Source organism: Adiantum capillus-veneris, chromosome 8, assembly GCF_014529385.1.
Source record: "Adiantum capillus-veneris isolate H3 chromosome 8, ASM1452938v2, whole genome shotgun sequence".
Lineage (NCBI taxonomy): Eukaryota > Viridiplantae > Streptophyta > Polypodiopsida > Polypodiales > Pteridaceae > Adiantum > Adiantum capillus-veneris.
Window position 1 is genome coordinate 167,070,627 of NC_140938.1, and position 16,054 is coordinate 167,086,680.

At 40.9% G+C, this 16,054-nt stretch overlaps 1 pseudogene; it reads right to left on the reverse strand.

The window, feature by feature from the left end:
• Positions 1 to 1,339: 1,339 nt before the first annotated feature.
• On the reverse strand, positions 1,340 to 9,324 carry LOC147453314 (uncharacterized; annotated as a pseudogene).
• Positions 9,325 to 16,054: the final 6,730 nt, after the last annotated feature.

Consider the following 16,054-nt stretch of genomic DNA (forward strand, 5'->3'; position numbering starts at 1 on the left):
TCCATTACAATTCGAAAAGCATATTTTCAATTGTAGCCCGATCTCATAGGTCAGGCATCCCTATTTGCTCAAGGAACTTGCCTCCTCCTTGGGCACATTTTCTTCGTGAGAGATCTCCTTGTTTTTTTTATTCTTTTTCTCATATGCCTTGTGACACATATTTTGTTGCTTGATAGTGCGATCTTCACATGTAAAACATTTTGTATCCCTCAAATAGGTCCAACTATTATCAAGGATAATCTTCGTTTGGTCTCATCGGGCATGGTGCATACAATTGGCCGTTCTTCTGAGCGAGGAGCTACTTGCTTACCCACTCTATGTGCTCCATAGACCATAACTCCGGACATGCCAAAGTGGGTTTTGAAGAAATCTTTGATAACAATGGCAAGAGAAGGAGGTGTCTCTAACTTCTCTTTGGGAATTCCACAAATAACAATGTCGCTCCCGTTCCTTCAACTCCTCCACATCCACATTCTCAACATTCTTTGTTTGAACCATAGATTGCATGATTGAGGAATTAGGAACCACATTGTTACCACATACATCAGCCCGACTTGTTTGTGCATATATTTTTCATGTCGCATACATCCCGGCTCATGGTGTCAAATTTCTCATCTTTCAATACATGGTCGTGCTCTACTTTGCTCATGCGCTCCTTCAAAGCATTCGAGTCCACAAGAGAGTGTTTACATTCCTTGACTTCCTATTCAAGTTGCATCAAACGTGTTGTTTGAATCTCAAGTGTCCTCTTGAGATTCTCATTCTCAACCACAAGTACCCTCTTGTTTACGATATCTTGCAATTACCAAGTATGCCATGATCATGGTTTTTGATGTCATTGGTTGGATGGTTGTGTTACTATCTCCACATTTAGGAGATCTTGGATCATTTTCCACAATGGTTGTGGACCTTGTTGAAGAAGAAGAACCCTTGCAAGTGCCGGAAGACATTGTATGTAAAATAAGAGATGAGAGTCAATTTTTTTGAACTTGATCACTTTAGAAATGATGCTACAAAAACGCCTTCCATAACTCTATAACTTTTTGTATTTACATCAACGAGTAGAGGGCGTTGTGCTCTTCGATTGAGGCTATAGATCACCCAAATCGGAGTTCGGATGAAGAAGTTATGATCAAAAGAGTGAATTGCTATCTACTAGGTCAAAAAACGGCTGCACTAGGGGGGAGAGAGAGAGAGAGAGAGAGAGAGAGAGAGAGAGAGAGAGAGAGAGAGCTGTTGTTGAGTATGCACCAATAGATTTTCTTGCAGACGACCATGACAGCATGAAGAACGGAGCGAGCATGGATTGATGAGTAAACAAACGAATTCTGCCATCGTGTCAATTGTCACGTGCACTTCTGCTAACATGACTACCATCACCATTGCTTCCATGATGTTTTGTACCACGAGATTTTATAGCTAGAATTGGATATTTATGCCACAATTCTACAACACATTTTCCTTTAACGACATTCCACATGATGACAATGTTTGTTAAGAGGAAAACTTGGCTTTGGGCCTCCTCCTACAAGAAGAAATGAGTCCCTATTCAAAAGTATCTCTACAAAGTTAACACCTCTAATCATACAACTGAAACATTCTTTCAGAGTATCAACATCGTAGACCCTAAATCCCTTGCTAAAGACACATGCAAAGTGAGTACATGAATGATTGAACCCCAAGAATAGAGGAGTGCTTTCTACATCTTATTGTTGAGAGATATGACCTCTTTGGTCATCATGTGCTATCTGAATCATAGAGCTATGACCTTTCTCCGTATCATAAAGATTGTCGATTTGCTGCTCATTGTGACGATCAAAAGTGACTCCAGTCCGTGAATAGTCATAAAAAATCAGAGAACATGGCTGTGGCTGAATTTGTGCTCTCGACACTCAATGGGAGTGGCAAGATGACAATCACTCTCATACTCTTGCTTAACCGCCTCTTTAGAAATATGACAAAAACTATCATGAAAGCTAGATTGACTAAGCTCTTTATGAATCTGTTGGGAGTTACTTTCTGCTTTTAAGCTTTCCTTAAAGCCGTGGGGCTTACTTCTGCATCCCTTTCTGCTTGATTCTCATGAGTCAACAACTCTGAAAATGATGCCAGTATGTGGCACAAAATCTATACGATTAGCATGCCATGCCAATGCATGAAAGTTATCACTAGCATTCGCATGGTGCACTTCAGAGGAATCCACATTAACATAGTGCTCTTGCTTTAAAAAATTGTTTCCTTATATGTTCTTTGATTGGACTTCCTGCTTATCATTTTCACTGCAACCAAAATAATTCTCATGATTCACATGATGCTCAAGTTTCAAGGTATGATTAACTAAAACTTCTTGCAAGATGGCCGCTTTGTAATCAAGAGGGTAAAGATTTGCTATCATCACATGAATCTCCAGTTCTTGTACCATCTTAGAGTATCCTACATCTGGGAGAAAATTGTTGCTTGGAAAATAATTTAAGACTAGCATGGGGAAGATGAGGCCGAGATTCTCTAGGGAAGCTTCGGTTATATGCTTTTGTTGGGCTATAAAGATAATCATGGTAACTTGGTCTACACCTCTTCAACAAAGATGTTGGCATGTGGGTGATCGCTCTGAGGAGACCTTAGGTAATGTCGAAGTTTATGTGGGTTTCTTTATTCACGCCTCCGCTGCCATAGATGCTGCTGTAGTTGTCTCTGATGCAGAGGGCGAGAAGGAAGGTGTTGGTCATTCTTTCTATGAGATGAGTCATGCTGAGTGGTGAGGTTTTCAAATGCCTTACCAGATTCTTACCAGACTTTTGCTAGTACTTGGAGAAGTTGTCAAGTTTGATGCATTATGCACATTGCTGTTGCAAGAGTCACTTTCCAGGAAAAACAGGACTAGGCAGCATGCAGTTGAACAGGCTTTTATTGCTTCTCAAAGAAAGGGTGGTAACAGTAATACAGCCACTTCTTATGGTTTTGCTATGAGTGGCAAAAATTCTTTTCCTAGTGCTTCTGCTGGCAGCAATTCGTTTGGAAATTCTGGTGATCATGGAAAAAAGAAGATGCGTTGCCATTATTGGAAAGCCAATGATCACTTGATCAAGTCGTGTCCTAAGTTGAAGGCCAAAGAGGCTAAGAAGAAAGAGGGTGGTTCCACTGCAAATGTTGGTTCCACTACAAATGCAGCCATTTTTGAGTCTTCTATCAAAGGAGATTGTAATGTTGATGTTGATGCAAAATGGTCTTTTAGCACAGAGTGCACTTACAATTCTGTTGTCCATGATGCATGCTTGTCAGTTGCTGCAAATTCATATGTGTGGTATTTTGATAGTGGTGCTATAAAGCACATTACCTCACATCGTGAATTTTTCACCTCTCTCGAGTCCTCTCCCTCATGGGAATTCAATCACTTGTGCCAACAATGCCTCTTATCCAGTTCAGGGAGTTGGAAAGATTGTGCTTACTGTTGCTAATGTCAGTTCCTTCACACTTGTTGATGCACTTTATGTACCTAGGATCAAGAAGAATCTCTTGTCTGTATCCGCACTTGCTAGACTTGGACTTGTAGTCAAATTTGTGGATGAAAGATGTACAGTTCATGATCTCAGTTTTGGTGATGAAATTGTTGCATCTGGCCTTTTGTGCCATGGGTTGTATAAGCTCACTTTGTATGACAAGTGTGGACAAAATTTTGCAAATGCTGTTGCAGATTCAAGGGCTATTTCAGATGCAAAACTTTGGCATGCACGATTTGGTCATCTAAATTTTGCCAGTTTGCTGCGTTTGCAAAAATCTGATATGGTTGATTCTTTGCCGCCTCTTTAAGCACCTGTCAAACATGTTTGTCAAGGTTGTAATTTGGGTAAGATGCAGCGTTCTAAATTTATGAAGGATGGTTCAGTTCGAGCCACATGCAGGTTGCAGCTTGTGCATAGTGACGTTTGTGGACCCATGCAAACTCCGTCCTTGGGCAATTATCTGTACTTCGTGAATTCATTGATGATTACTCCAGGCATGCATGGGTATTTCCACTTAAAGCGAAGTCCGAAGTTTTTATGTGCTTCAAACAATTTCTTGCTATGGCTGAAAATGTCTCGAAATGTACTATGGGCACCCTCCGTTCCGATCGAGGGGGAGAGTATATGTCTCATGAATTTAATGCATTTCTGGCTAGTCATGGGATAAAACACCAATGTACAGTGCCTTACACACCTCAGCAAAATGGTGTTGCTGAGAGGAAAAACAGGTCACTGACGAAAATGGCACGATGCATGGTCAAAAGTCAAGCTTTGCTGCATTCTTTTTTGGCTTGAGGCCATCATGTGTGCCACTTATGTACTTAACATGTGTCCTACGAAAGCTTTGCAGTCTATTACTCCATATGAAGCATGGCATGATAGAAAGCCTTCTATTGAGCACATGCGTGTTTTTGGTTGTTTGGCATATGCTTTGGTGCCACAAGTGTAGCGCAAAAAATTGGATGATAAGGCTGTCAATTGTATTTTTGTCGGTTATAGTGCTGAAAGCAAAGGTTACAGGTTGTATCATCCACAAACAAAACATATTCTGATTTCTCGGGATGTAGTGTTTGTGGAAGATTCTGTTCAGCCCTTGCTGTCATGTACTAGAGACAGTAATGTAAGCTCACAGGACATTTATGACACTTTGCTACCTCTTTTCCGTGGTGGAAATACGAATGTAAGTTCCAATGAGAAAAATGTATAGCATGGGTTTCTGAAAATATTTTAGATCAGCCTATTACTGATGCAGATGTACATGATGTACTTGATGAGGGAAGGGCTGAAAATGAGCAGGAAAATGTATAGCCTGGGTTTTTGAAAATGTTTTAGATCAGCCTATTACTGATGCAGATGTACATGATGTACTTGATGAGGAAAGGGCTGAAAATTTGCGTGACAGTAAATTGGATGCACCTTTGTCTAGTCGTACTCGTTCAGGCTCTCACCATGCTTCTTATGCATCCAATTGTTATGCTTTGGCTGTGTCTAGCTTACATGATGTTGACGAGCCTCTGTCTTTTGATGAAGCACAGAATTCAAAAAATTGGATGGCTGCCATGCAATCAGAATATGATGCACTTATAGAAAATGACACATAGACTTTATGTGATTTGCCGCCTGGCAAAAGGGCCATTGGTACAAAGTGGGTTTACAAGTTGAAAGGCTCGACTAGTTGCAAAAGGTTATGCACAGCAAAAAGGCATAGATTATGAAGAGAATTTTGCTCCCACTTGTCGAATGACTACTGTACGTTTTCTATGTGCATTGGCAGCTCATTTTGATTGGAATGTACATCAATCAGACATTGTTACTACTTTCTTGAATGGTGACATATTTGAGGAAGTTTATGTAACGCAGCCTCGCGGTTTTGTCATAAAAGGACAAGAGGACAAAGTGTGTAGATGTAAGAAGGCTTTGTATGGGTTGAAGCAATATCCGCGTGCTTGGTATGAGAAAGCTGACACTCATTTGGTTAAACGAGGCTTTCGTAACAATCCAACAGAAAGCACATTGTATGTAAAGCGTGAGGGTGATGTACTTCTCATTGTGGTTCTTTATGTTGATGATTTGTTGATCACTGGACCAAATGAGAGACATATTGCTGAATTTAAGGCTGATTTGAATGCTACTTTCAAGATGAAAGATCTGGGGCTGTTGCATCATTACTTGGGTATACAGTTTAAGCAGTGTGATGGTGGTATTGCCTTGTGTCAGAAAAGTTACATAGAGACATTGCTATGTAAGTTTGGACTTGAGGATTGCAAACCTATTGCCACTCCCATGGAAACAGGTTTGAAGTTGAGTCTACATGATGTTGGCGATCCTGCTGATGTCACTCTTTACCAAACTGCTGTTGCCTGCCTCATTTATGTATGCAACACGAGGCTGGATATTCAGTTTGTTGTCTCACAGGTCATCAGATTTATGCATAGCCAAGGGTCTAAGCATTGGCAGGCTGTCAAGAAGATTTTCCGCTACCTTAGTGACACTTTACATCTTGGCTTGTTTTATCCCAAGGGGGGGATCATTGCCGCTAGACTTACATGCTTTTTCAGACTCAGATTGGGCTGGTTGTTTTGACACACGAGTGTCCACAAGTGGTTTTTGTTTCATGCTTGGCAGTTCATGTATATCATGGTTGAGCAAGAAGCAACCTACTGTGGCCACTTCGAGTTGTGAGGCTGAGTACATGGCAGTCTTCACAGCTACGGTTGAGTGTATGGCTCAGACGCCTTATGGCTGATTTGGGTGTTGGACAGGACACTGCCAACAGTATCTACACTGACATTCAGAGCGCATGACAGTTGCGAGGAATCCAATTTTTCATGCTCGCACAAAGCACATTGAGGTGCATTATCACTAGGTCAGGGAGAGGCTCTCAGCAGGAGAGATCAGCTTGGCTTATGTGCCAACACAGGGCAACCTTGCAGATCTTTTCACAAAGGCATTGTCTCGTGAGATGCTTGAAGCTTTCCACAAAGCTTTGGGCTTACTCCCCTTTGTGGACTGATCCTGTCCTCAGGGCATGGCACTTCCCTTTACTCATGTGCCAGCTCTCGTTCACCGCATCACTCCAGGGGGGATTTGTTACCATATACATGTAGTAGTGATGTGTGTGAACACACTAGGACCGGCGAGGCATTTTTTCCCTCTTTAGGAGGTTTTTTTCCCCCGTGCATTGTATATACGCCCATCATTCTAGGGCTACCTATCTTTACATTGCACACTAACTAACACACTCTCTATTGTGTGCCTTGAGCTTCCTTCGTCTTCTCCAAGCTGTGCGTGCTTCTCTGCAACCCTAATTCCAACATTCCTTTCAGGCCAAGTAAGCAAAAAATATTTCCTTTGCTTAGAACAGACTCTCAGACATTAGAATCTTGAATTTGGCCAAAAATAGAGTGCGAAAAGAACATCCAAATCAAGAAACTGGGTTAAAAAGAGCAAAACCTTGAAAAATTGAGAAAATTTGGAAAAAACCGAACTTTTATTTGTCCAAATTCAAAAAGGGGTGAGAATTGGGTTCAACTAAAAGCAGGGAACCAGTAGGACAAAAAATCATGACCAGATGCTGCCAAACGTGGATCATGATCCATGTTCCTGGTCGACATTCGTAAGGGAAATTTGACTAGTGCACTCCTGCGAACTAAGGGAATAACTTTTTCAAAACGAGACATAGAAAAAAGGTGAAAAAACCTGATGAAAATACCAAAAAAGGAGTTGTTTCCAAAAAACCGCAAAGCAAAAACAAAATCTTGCTTTTGACCTGGAAAAACTGGGTCAAATTCAAAAAGATTTGGGGAAGGGCATCACCACACCCTCTGTCACAAACCCACCAAAGGTCATGCCAAAATCTTGCCAAACATGGATCGCAATCCATGTACCTTTTTGGATTTTTGAGCTGATATTTGACAGGTAGAAAAGTGATAACATTTGAAGTACTTTCTCCCAAAGAACTCTTATAAAAAAAGGTCAAAAGGTAGGCCAAAAGGGAATAAAAAGGACCCTAAAATTGACTTTTAAATGACCTAAAAAACTCCAAATCACACAACAACCATATAGCTAGCATCAGTAGACCAAGGACTGGCTGTGTGCCAAGTTTTAGTACATTCTGACACTGAGGTACATGGATCGCGATCCATGTTCCTCTAAGACAATTTGATACAAAACTTGCACCATAGCTAGAGGACATCATATGGAGTCTAGTGGTCTGCTCAAAACTGAATTTGGATAATCTAGTCCAAAAACTTAAAACTGCCAAGTACTTTGGTGAAGGGGTAGAATTTACTAATTTCCAATCCAGAGGTCCATTTCCAAAAAAATTGATACCATAGGACCTACTAATCATGCTGAATGTGATGGTACCAAGAAAAGTCAATTTGGCCTTCCAACATGGATCGCGATCCATGTCTTGCTGAGTTAGAATAAAAGCAGAATGTGACCACACAGAGAGGTAGTCCACAGGAACTTGATGACTTTTCCAAAATTGAAATTGGATCTGAATTATTGATGTTGTGAGTAAAATTGTGGGCTATTGAAAAACCTAGTTAAATTTTGTTGATTGAAAGCTAGAACTAATAGGAACAGCTATAAACTCACAGCTATCAAGCATTTCTTGACAGGTTGCAAGTGCTAGAGAATACTACTCAAAAAGCAAGATAAAAAAGGGTAATTCAGGATAACTAATGAGGTAACCCGGTTTGGATTTTGCAATTTGAGTTCTTTATGTATTTATGACCAGGAAGATTGTACCAAAATAGGAATCCCAGCATTATAGACCAAGTGAGCAATCATTCAATTGAAGGTAGCGTGAATCAAAGATCACTGCATCCTTTAGAAGCCATTGTAGAGGAAATCTTTTCTGATACCTCGTCAGAAAGATCATACGCCCTAATGACTGAACAATCCAACAAGTTGAAGTTGTTGTATTTAAAGTTTCAATTTGAAAATGTGCTTAAGGTCAAACTCTGTAAGGATGGAATGGACTACTACTGTGTTAAGTTGGAGAATAAGCCAAGCGAGTTCAAGGACCTTGTAGATGTGGATTATGACGGAGATAGATATTTCAACAGAGAGGGAATGATGTACCTAGTGGTTCACAACCCCTTTATTGTGGACAAATGGGGGATGACTAGCACCAAGGACAAGGCAAATGAAGAGCTAGTAGATGAACCACCCAAAATGGATAAGAAAAACGTGGTGCTCAGACGCACCAATGAGATAGAGCGGCTTAATACAAACAACACTTACGTGGGCTATCTAAATTCAATAATGGAGAACAAACACTATTATAGATGTGATGAACCCCACATCAGGGAATTGGTTGATCGCAAAAAACTATAAGTTTTTACTTACATAGAGGGAGAAGTATTCAGGTGGTCATAATGGATAAGTATGGCTGAAAATACTCTCCTATGGATCGTAAGGAGTTATAAAGATATACAAATTCTGGGGGACCACTCCACCAATACTATGTAATTTCAGAAGAAGTGAAAACCATGACTACTCACACGAGACCAGAAGCTGGGAATGTAAGTCCAGTAAGAGCGAGAGTGGAAGATTCTTTAGGACATCAACGGTTTCCAAACACAGGGCCTATAGGATAAATGGGGTCTAGGGCTTCTATGAATACACAGAGGGGTAGTGTGGCACCTGACGTGACTGACACAACTAGAATCCCTCCAACTATTACACGAGATCGACTTGATGAACGTATGGAGGATAGGATACCGATTATAGTGCCAAGACGAGAATATGAACCTAGAGATACCACATCAGAAGGAAGAGGGGTGGTGAGGATGGTTGCAGAATCCAGACGCATGAGACCATTTCAAGTGGCAAAGTGTGTACCCAAAAAGTATAGTGGGTCCAGAGATCTGTATGCTCATGTTTCGATCTCGAGGGAAGAACAAGTAACCGCTTTCCATACTCAATATAAAGTTTTTGGGTTGACCCTAGAAGAAACCACTTTGACCCAGTTTCAACCCTTAAACATTCTAGAATTCCCAAGTATTGAGCAACTTCTCCAAGAATTCGATGAGGAATTCTCAAAGAGAGGAATTAAGCATAATACTATCTCCCATATCTATGCACTTAGACAAAAGAAGAAGAAAAAGGTGAAGGAAGCCTCACTTCGATTCAAGCAATACATAGAAAGATGCCCTGCTAGAGAACTACGTCAGGATGAGAGACTATTACTCCTTTTCATGAAAGTATTGCAAAATGAAACTCTCAAAAAATACATGCACTGAAAGGCATGTGTTACTTTTGAGCAAGTCACGAAAGAGGTGTTGTATTTGGTAGACAAATTCAAGGCATATGGAAGGTGACAAAAGACACAGACCAAGGGATGAGTAGCACCTCTTCAACCACTAGTGATTCCACAATGAAACTGGGCGGGCAAAACCCAATTGTGTTGGACGTTGATCAAATGATCGAGGAAGTGATCAGAAGGATGAACCAAGGAAACAGGACGAACCCAAACACACGACAAATGCCCACCCAAAAATGTGGAACTTGTGGAGGAGATCATCCAACTCAATGGTGCAACCTTCAACAGAGGCGAGGAGTAAACGTACCGCGTGTACTGAAGTGATGTGATACTGAACAAGAATGGACAAACCATGAAACCCATGAATGTTTCTATAATATGTTAGAGAGAGAAAATACAGGCCACATGGAGGGCAACAGTTACCACCCCCTCCAAGATACCAAGTAGGGCCAAATAACACAATCCAAGGGCACAAAAAACCTCAATCTGTGTTGGGGCATCAGCCTCCTTTTCCCCAGGAAAACAGAGCCATGGTAAGGATTTCTCAACCTATAGAAGCACCTTGTGATCAGAGTATGGTCCAAGTAGTTTCATACCGAGAAGATTTAGACAATACCTATGAGAGAGGGTTTGATGGAAATGCATATGCTTCAGAGGGACAAATTCCATGGATGGTTTCTAAAGAGATGCTAGAGCCCTCAAACATAGCACAACCAACAAAAAACCATTACTTGGTTGATGAAAATATAGTTATGTTCATGGCAAACCAGAACTATAAACCTAGGGGATTTCCTCCTAGAACAGGACAATGAACGGGGGCTCCACAAGCTTCTCCACCACCTGCAGGACCATACTATGAATGTGGCGGTGATCATTGTTCAAGGATTTTTCCACACAAAGGAGAACGAATCAAACTTTTTGGGTTCCATGAGGGGTGTATGAATGACCATCTCATTCCACATTCTCCAAAAAACCCTGATAACAAAGGGAAAGCAATCATGAACAAAATCGTAATTGTGCCAAGCTTAAGTGGATCAGTAACACAACCAACCATTTTGATAAACGCAGTAACGAGAGCTCAAGCACATGAGGATGCAAGGAACGCGCCAGCCAGCAAACCGAGATAGAAAATTTTTCTATCCAAAATCCCTAGGAAATTTTGGAAGGCAAAACGAGACAAGATAAAAGCCAAAATAGAGAAAGAAAAAACGGCTTTGGAAACCAAATTATTGCAAACAAAGGAACGATTGAGTATGGAAAAAGTCCTTAAGAAAAAAAGCGATGTAGCAAAACCATCAACAATATCGTTGGGAGGATTTGTCTTGGTGGACAAGGTCTTTGAATCCTTGGACGCGATCTTAAAATTTTACGATGCTAGGTTAAAGCCTAACCAAACCTAGGAGATAGGTGGCTAATGTACCCTCATCCATGGTATGAAACAGAGAGGTTAAAAATGTGCAAGGAGCTCATCCAAGCCGCTCAATCGCTTATTGAACCACCAATTATGACTGCTCCAAAAATTGAGGTGTTAATCCGTGAAAAAATTCAAGAGGTAAAGGAGAGAGGCATCAGAGATGAAGACCAAAAAGGTTCTGTAAAGGAAACGCCCTTGGATATGAGGATGGCAGCCAATACGATAGATGGAATATATTTGCAAGTACCTGTGCCAATTCTAGAGGTGGAAGAATAGTGGCCACAGGATTTGTGGGAGCATATCCAAAACAGAAAAGATGGAAGCGCAACGCTTCAGTCAACACCGATCACGGAGATCCACCTCAAGCATGAGCTCTACAAAAATGATATCTGATCATTGTATGGTGATGTAGGTACAGAGATATCGGAAGACAACAAACCTCAGTTTTGAATATGTTACCTTCAATTATTGGCAACCATGAAACCCGATCAGAGGTAAAGAAAGTACCATCTCATTGGAAGGCTACTCCTAAGATGATGAATACATAAACTCTTCATGAGCTGATGTCGTCCCCTATCCGTTGTACGCTTACTCTATTTGAGTTACTACAAATAAGACCACATCTTTGGAAAGAGGTGGGAGAAAATTTGGGGAAAATAGGGCTTGTAATTCCGCCACCAAATGTTTCTCCAAAAACAATGAACAACCAAACCTCAAAACAAACTAAACATGAGCTAGTGCCAGTGAACAAGGTAGGAGACTATTGCGAAGGTGAAGAAGGAAACAGGACCTTGCCTGTGGAGTACAAGGACGTAAAATTGGTAGCAATATTGGATAGTGGAGCGGGAGTTGCCATAGCCACCAAATCAATGTGGGAAAAATGGGGGAAGCCTGCTCTCTGGAAAACTAGAATGAAACTTCAACTAGCGAATGGGCACCTAGAGATTCTTATTGGCATTTTGGAGCAAATCGTAGTAACCTCTTGTGGAATCACATATGAGCACACCTTCGATATTATGAATTTTAATGAGAGGAGAAATTTTGATATCATATTGGACATACCATATATGCGTAAGCTCAAAATGGTACAAGATTGGGGTTATGGCTATATCTACCTAAGAAACAAGGATGTCACTACGAAAATTAGTGTCGCTGACCATAGTTATAGAGATGTGGAACAAACCCCAGGGGAGGAACTAAACTCCACAACTGACCAAGAAGGAGAAATACCATCTTGCCTACAAAACAAAGCTCACAATTGGACAGGTGAAGCTTCTGAGGGTGCTAGTTTGAACAGATTACTAGTAAGAAAATGGGAAAGTTTGTGTATGAGCATATATGCTGCAAATTTGGTGTGCCACTAGAATTACTTTTTGATAGCGGACCAAGATTTAGAGGAGATAATATTTAGCACATGTGCAATTCTCCTTATTATCCACAATGCAATGGTCTCAATGAAAGGTTCAATGGAGAGTTGGTGAAAATCTTGACAAAGATGACCAAGACACATACGAAAACTTAGGATTTAGAGTTCCCTTGTGCATTATGGGCGTATAGAAATGCTATCAAAACAAGCACAGGGTTTTCTCCTTACCACTTGGTCTATGGTAGGAAGCATTATTGCCAATTGCAATGGAAATTCCTGCACTTAAATTGTTGTCATTGGGAGATGAAGAGCAAAGAGATACTTGCAAAAAAATATTATTGGATTTACAATGTTTGCAACTAGTCAGAGTTTTGGCATTAAGCTACTATGAGAAAATATCAAAGAAAGCTCAGATAAAGGCTAATGAGTGTGTGAAAGATAAGGGAAGTGAAAAGGGTGATCTTGTGTTGCGATACAATAGTAAGTTGGACAATACCTTCCAAAAAAGTTTCAAATCAGGTGGGAATGTCCTTTTACTGTTGTAAACAAGTTGGACAATGGCACACATCATCTAGCAGATTTGGGTAGTGCACAACATAAATACCATGTCAATGGCTATAGATTAAAGAAATATGTAGCACATTTGATGACAATTGTAACATATGAGATGCTATTAATGGAGGAAGACAATGTAAAGACATGTAAAAATGTGAATGAGGTTTCTAGGAATGAGCTACAACAGTTGTTGTTAAGTATGGAGCCTGATTTACCCCTTGTAATTTTCTATGGTAAAAACGCACATTTGTAAGGCCCCCATTATGAGGAGAATCCATCGTGCGTGAAGTAAAATCACTCGCCAGAAATAAAAATCACTCGCCGGAAACCTAAATTTTCACAACCCCAACCGGAATTTCCTTTTCGTCGGAATATTATGGCCGGACGGCGGCTGAAAAGTGGTCGAAAAACGACCGGTCGGTTGGCCAGTAGTCAATGGCCAGTAGTCAATGGCCAGTGGCCAGTGGTGGTCAAAAGTCAATGGCCGGTGGCCAAATTCAAAAGCAGACTTGTCTTCTCAAGGGCGGCCACACATGGGCAGATTGGAGGGTCCGATTTGTACTTATCTACACAAGGGCGGCTACACATGGCTGCCTCTCATGAGAGAGGGCAGCCCTTTTGGCCTATAAAAGGAGGCCATTTCTACACACATTTCATAGTGTGTGAAGTTGATGCAACAAGGTGAGTGTGACGTGGTGAGAGTGAAGCAAGGCGGGAGCTCTATTAAGGGTATAATCCCTTTGTAAACTACTTCTTATTTTGAAGTACTAAAGCCATTGAGTGGCTGCTTTCCCGTGGACGTAGTCCACATTGGGTGAACCACGTATATCGTGTGTACTCTCTCTCTCTCTCTCTCTCTCTCTCTCTCTCTCTCTCTCTCTCTCTCTCTCTCTCTCTCTCTCTCTCTCTACTCTATAATCTCTTGTGTGTGAAATCTATCTCTCTCCATTAAATAATCTACTCAAATATCTATTTAGCTACATCATATTTGCTAACAATTGGTATCAGAGCAAGGTTTGCTCGTAGCTAAATTATCTCAAGGAAAGGATTGCTTGAATTGAGTGGGAGTTATGGCGGAGGAAGGGAAGCTCAAGATTGAGAGGTTCAACGGCAAAAACCACCAACATTGGAAGATGCAGATTGAACATTATCTCTACCAGAAGGACCTCTATTTTCCACCAGGCGGTCTTGCGAAGAAGCCTGCAAACAATGGCAGATGAAGCAAGGATTGTACTTGATAGAAAGGCACTGGAAACAATCCAGTTAAGCTTGGCGTCAACGGTGGCCTTCAATGTTTTGGAGATGAAGACCATGGAAGATTTAATGAAGTCACTTGACGACTTCTACGAGAAACCATCGGCATCCAATAAGGTATTTTTTATGAAGTGCTTGTTCAATCTAAAGATGACAAAGAATGGTTCAGTTTTAGAACACCTAAATGACTTTAACACAAACATAAGTCAACTTTAATTGGTGAAAATCAATTTCAATGACGAAGTGCAAGCTCTCTTTATACTATCATCTCTACCGAATAGTTGGGACAGCCTTGTGATGGCTGTAAGTAATTCTATTTCTTACACAAATACTCTTAAGTTTGATGATGTTGTGGGTGTTCTCCTAAGCGAAAAAATACGAAGGAGAAGCACAGGAGAATCATCAAGTGCTACACTGTCAGTGGAAACAAGAGGAAGGCCTAAGGAGAGGTTCAAAAACCAAAAGAGTCGTGATCGCTCAAGAAGGAGCAAGTCACGCACAAAGTCAGTTCTTGAATGTTGAAACTGCAGCAAGAAGGGCCACGTCAAGAAGGATTGTTAGTCCAAGAAGAAGAAGGAGACTGAGTCTCAAGACAACAAGCCAACATTGGAGGCCAATGTGGCAGGTAAAGTAGAGCAAGATGCTCTAATTCTCTCATTAGACAATGTGTCTAATTCCTGGATAGTAGATTCCGAGGGTTCATTCCATGCAACACCACACAAGCAACATTTCCAAGATTACACCAAAGGTAATTTTGGGTATGTATACTTGGGATATGATGAAGCTTGTGAGATTTTTGGAAAAGGTACAGTTTCTGTCAAAACTGGAAATGAATGGAAGCTTAAAGATGTTAGGCATATTCCTTCTCTTTGCAAAAATTTGATCTCTACAGGAAAATTGGACGATGAAGGTCACAACATTGGATTCGGAAAAAAACGGTGGAAGATCTCAAAGGGATCTTTGGTGGTTGCCAAGGGAGAAAAGGTTGGTACACTACTTGTGTACTATCAGCACGCAACCTTCAGCTTGTGCAACAACTACAGAAGTTGACAGTGCCAAGCCGGTGTGGCACTACTTGCTTGGGCATATGAGTGCCAAAGGAATGCAAATCCTTCAAACAAAGAAGCTTCTACCATGTTTGAAAGAAGTGGACTTAGAGTTCTGTGAAGATTGTGTTCATGGTAAACAAAAGAGGGTAAAATTTCAAAAATCAGGAAATGAAAGAAAAAATAAAAACTTGAGTTGGTTCATTCTAATGTTTGGGGTCCTGCAAGTACACCATCACTTGGTGGCTCATTGTACTATGTAACATTCATAGATGATGCAAATAGAAAAACATGGGTTTATGTCATGAAGAATAAGTCCGATGTATTTTCCATATTTCAAAGGTGGAAAGCCTTTGTGGAGAATGAAACAGGTACCAAGGTTAAATGTCTCATATCCGACAATGAAGGCAAACATTGCAGCCAATCTTTTGAAAGCTTTTGTGCTAGCAATGGCATTCGGAGGCAAAGGACAACTCCAAGAACACCTCAACAAAATGGGATTTCGGAAAAGATGAACATGACAATCATCGAGCGAGCACAAAGCATGAGGCTACATGCAAGCCTACCACTTGAGCTTTGGGCGGAAGCTGTAAGTACGTCTGTGTACTTAATCAACCGGTCATGTAAACCGGTGAATTATGCATT